The following is a 5,133-nucleotide window of genomic DNA, read 5'->3' on the forward strand; positions in this document are numbered from 1 at the left end:
TTTTGATTTTTAGGAAAAGCAGGATTTTTTTGCTTTCTAATTCTATAGTAGTTTTTAGCACATGATCTTCTGGCCTTGAGGCTATTAACATTTTATGCAGGTCAAGTGATTGTAAACCTATTTTCCGATTTTATGGTGACCTTAACTGAAAGGTAACAGGGTCATAGGGAAACAGTACAGAGTAGAATTATATTCTTGTTAATACAAAAATTAATCTTAGTGCAAAAGTTGTCAGTTGCGTTTATCTAAGAAGTTTACCCCATACAGACTCTGCGGCTTCAGTGAGGCAACTTCTGCCCTAGTACTCCTGACTGACAATTAACAACCGTCTCATTGGTACCACACTAGGGCTAAGTTCTTATTTGTCTAGATCTTTAACTATATTAACAATGGTTTTTATAACACAACCTTAGCACATTAAAGGCAAAAATACAGCAAGCAAAACACAGCAAGCAAATCACAACCCAATAACCACCTATAGAATAATTTTCTTATGTTTTCTAATAGGACTCCTTTACCCCTTAAAAGGGCTCTATGTCTATTAGGGCTTTTATATAATCAGGTTCTTCATGCTATTTTATGATTAGGATATTATAAGCAATCATGCATATTAGTACCAAGCGCATAAATGCATTTGGCTAACAAAACTACCAGCAGAGGTGTTTGAATTAAAACACTCCTTTCACCCTGAATAATCTCATAAAAAACTACCACCTGGGAAACTTATTGATTAAAGTTCTAAATTGATTCTTATTTGGGAAGAGATCGGGGAAGGCCTTACTGTCTGTGTCAGAGAAATTAGGGAGTAGTCCATTGAGGCAGGCATCAGAAAGACAGATATCATCTTTAAGGTTAGAGCCGGGGGCAGCTTTTCAAAATCCCTGAAAACCTGATCTGCCTTGCCTGTCAGGCTTTCTCCTCGTGACCTTGTCATGGGTGGGATCTCGTGAGCTAGCCTTTTCAAAAACCCCTGAAAACCTGATTCGTCTTGCCCGTCAGGTTTTCTCTCTTACGGCCTTGTTAGGGGTAGGGTTTCGTGAGCTGACTTTTTCGAAACCCCTGAAAACCTGATTCGCCTTGCCTGTCAGGTTATCTCCCTTACGGCCTTGTTAGGGGTAGGGTTTCGTGAGCTGACTTTTTCGAAACCCCTGAAAACCTGATTCGCCTTGCCCATCAGGTTTTCTCCCCTATGGCCTTTTTAGGGGTAGGGTCTCATGTGTTGGCTCCCGGCATCTCGCCCTTTTTTTACTTTTTAAGACAGCCAGATGGATCTGAGTCGCAAGCTTTTGAGTGCTCTGCCGGAGAGTTCTGATGATGCAAGGAAGGATTATAATGAATAGTAAAACTAGTGCTGCTACAGCTGCATAACTGAAAATAGTTGATAGGATATTTTTTTCAGTAATAAAGTTAGAAAAGTTATGAAAAATATCGTTAGCAGCTCCTGTAGTAATAAAGTCCAGGCGGGAATGTTCTAATGTTTTTATCTGACCGTGAAGCTCTCCAAGATCTAAAGTAATGCTGGAGCTATTCCATATACCCGAAATATGATTTTTAATCTTTTCTCCATTGTAATCCATATCATTTACTTTTGGGGGGCATTACACAGATCTACTGATAATCAGCGTGACAGGATAACGCTAACTTTACCCTTAAAGCCTGTAACTCAGTTCCAATATGCATGACTGCTTCTTCCAGGGCATCTATTTTTACTTCTAATTTCCTATCTATAATCTCTTGCATAGCTAGAGTTAAGGAAACATTTTTTGAAATATCATTGACATATTGAGTGGTATGTACTTGTTGAGTCAAGGATATCGCTGCCACAGTGACAGAGGTAATTGCTGTTATCAAAGCTGAAATCCCTAGAATAAGTAGTCCTACAAACCGTTGGGAACACATTAAATCTTGTAGGTGTTGCAGAACGGCTAAACCACAATTGTCATACCAATAGGCGTTCACTCTGACAGGCACCATAAGATAAGGTGGACGTTGCAGTACCACAAAAGAACAAATATTACATTGAGGGGTTAAACAGGATGAAAGCATGCATTGTTCACAGTAGACTATATTTGGTCCACCTGAATGATTCATTTGTATACGAAGTCTTTTTGAATCATTAGTAAACAAAAAAACCTAAGGGGAGGGTAAACAAGCCAGCACAGAATAGGTGGAATTGTTTTCTGGTCGAGTTAAAGTAACAATGGAGGTGGCAGCAAGGGCTCTCCAAATTTCTGGCTGTCAAAAAGTTTTACCCTTAGTTGTATAGGACAACATGGGGGGAACAAATTGATTATAATGCCATCTGCTGGGCACCAAAGGCCAAGGGAGGGAATCATTATTTTAATTGCTAAGCCTACTGACAGCTCCTAGATTCTGACTTGGATTTGGATTGCTCCAGTCTTGTACCGAATAATTTCCACCTCCCGGTATTCTATAATCTATGTTTGAATTATAAGTACAAGATTTCCATACTGGGTATCCCAGGCGGTTGTCTATAGTTTTCCATATGACATCTGATGGAGCAACATCAATACAATTTGGATATTTTGGTGGAGCATTAAGGAACAAAGATTTATAGGGGTCAAGGACCCCAGGCATATGAGCCTGTAATATCCAAACCAGCCGATCTCCTGTATTGTCTGAAAATTTTGATGCTGGAGAATCTGTCAGAATTGTTTTGGAGGCTCCAACACGTCCCTCCTTAGAGGGAGTGATGAGATCACTTGTATGACTATGGGGGAAGTTAAAGCAAAGGGGAAGGTCATCTGTTAATCCCCTAAAAGTATAGTTAAAATTGATGGGATAATGATCTTTATCATAAGAACTATAGGATCCTCCCAAGAGATGAGGCTGGTCTGTGTTGACCCGTATAGGGTCGCTGTTCCAAGTAACTACTTGGAAGGTCAGGGGACCAGGGAAATATGCCCAGTATTTTTCTGAAGTAGAGGAGGTAGCACTTGCCTGACAAGACAGTAAAGCAAGCATAGCAATAAAAACCCTTTCGGGAGAGGCTGAAGATCCCTGCAGGGAAGCTATTCCCTGTGCTTGATGACAGAGTGACTTAATTTGTCCCCATGTGGGTATGGAGGCTTGTTGAGTTGTCCACGCAGGACGTCCTGGTGGTCTTCTGCGACGTGAAGGAGTAGGAGGTTGGGCGCCATCTTTCATGCAAAGCCATGACATCTGTTTAGTGGGTGGATCCGCCATTGGTTCCTCCGGGATCTCTGTTGCCGGTCATTTCCAAGTCTGCTGGACTTCCCGGGTGAGTGACCGAGGCGAGGGCAGAGGAGTGCTCTTCCTCTTTTGTGGCTGAGGCTGCGAGGGAACCGGAGGTCTGGGGGACTTCGACATGGCAAATCAGTCTGTCTGGGATCTAAATTGGCGAGTCAGCACCCTGTGGGAAAATACAAGCATACCCTCGCCCACTGGTTAGCAAGGGATCAGGTCCCTTCCATAGTCCGGAAAGGAGGTCTTTCCACTTTACTAAAGGTTTCATATCTTTTTGTTCTGGGTTCCAGTGACGGAACATAGCTGTTAAACCGGCTTGATCAGCGTTAAGGTTATTGAGCACAAAGAGGGCGTGCTGCAAAACGTGGTGTGGAGAACTGTATTTGAACTGCCCTTCTTGTAATTTAGAAATTTGTGTTTTAAGTGTCTGATGTGCCCTTTCTACAATTGCTTGTCCCTGGGGATTGTAAGGAATTCCTGTAGAGTGGGATATACCGAATTGGGCACAGAAATTTTTAAGGGACTTAGATGTATAAACTGGAGCATTGTCTGTCTTAATTGATTTTGGCATTCCTAAATAGGAAAAACAGGCAAAAAGATGTTGAACTACATCTTTATAGGCTTCTCCCATTCTGGCAGTAGCCACAATGACATGGGAGAAGGTATCTACAGTAACATACACAAAGGATAGTTTTCCAAAAGAAGGAACATGTGTTACATCCATCTGCCAAAGCACATTAGGTAGTAAGCCACGGGGATTTACCCCAAAAAGCAAAGCGGGAACTGAAGTAGGGCAAAGTTGACATGTTCTAACAATCTCGAGTGCAGATTCCCTAGGAATGTGGAACTGGTATTGAAGGGCAGTTGCATTTTGATGATGCATAGCATGTGAGGCTTTAGCATCTTCAAAATCACTGGCCACTATGGTTCGGGTTAGCAAATCTGCCTCTTGGTTAAACGTATGGAGGGGTCCAGGTAAATTAGAATGAGCTCTTATATGTCCAACATAGAATTGTTTTGACCTTTTCCAAATTTGCTGTTGAAGGGTAGATAACAATATAAAAATTGTGGTTTTATTTTCTGGTAAAACAGCCGTTTCAATTTGAGGGAACAACCTAACTACATACTGTGAGTCAGAAAATAAATTAAAAGCCTGGTCTAAAAACTCTTTGAACGCCTCTATCACGGCTGTTAATTCTGCTTTCTGGGCTGATGTTTCCCCAGTATTTAAAACCCTTTTTGAAGTCTGGGTGACAATAGCAGCCTTTCCATTAGAAGACCCATCTGTAAACACCAACATTGCCCCCTCGATAGGGGAAACTTGACACCTTTCTTGAAATATCACCGGATGTCGTGAGAGGAAATTTAATAAAGGACTAGCAAGTAAATGGTGTAAAATTTGTCCTGGATAATTACCAATGACAATTGGCCAGTCTTCATTTAATGATAGAAGGGCATTTAGTTGCTCTTTATTATAAGGCACTATGATTTCAGATGGTTCTTTTCCAAACATTTCAATGCTTCTATGTCTCCCTTTAATTATTAAAGTAGCCACTAGTCCTGGATAACAGGCCACAACCTTTTTGGCCGTGACAGGTAAATGCAACCATTCTAGGGGACCCTCTTGCCAAAGCACCCCTGTAGGGGCCACAGCTGTGGGCAACACTATAAATTGCCATGCCATACTATAATCAAGTCTCTTAATATAATTTTTATCTAAAGCTTCTTCTACCTTCATTAAGGCTTCCCTGGCTGCAGGTGTCAGCATTCTAGCAGAGGTGGGGTCTGGATCCCCTTGAAGAATGTCAAAGAAAGGCTTAAGATCAGAAGTAGTCAACTTTAAAAAGGGCCGAATCCAATTTATATCCCCTAACAACTTTTGATAATCATCTAAAGTAACCAAAT

General features: G+C 41.4%; 1 pseudogene; it reads right to left on the reverse strand.

Annotated features, from left to right (window-relative positions):
* Positions 1 to 1,006: 1,006 nt before the first annotated feature.
* LOC136155238 (uncharacterized) lies at positions 1,007 to 4,639 on the reverse strand (annotated as a pseudogene).
* Positions 4,640 to 5,133: the final 494 nt, after the last annotated feature.

Source organism: Muntiacus reevesi, unplaced genomic scaffold (genome assembly GCF_963930625.1).
Source record: "Muntiacus reevesi unplaced genomic scaffold, mMunRee1.1 SCAFFOLD_76, whole genome shotgun sequence".
In the NCBI taxonomy this organism is placed as follows: domain Eukaryota; kingdom Metazoa; phylum Chordata; class Mammalia; order Artiodactyla; family Cervidae; genus Muntiacus; species Muntiacus reevesi.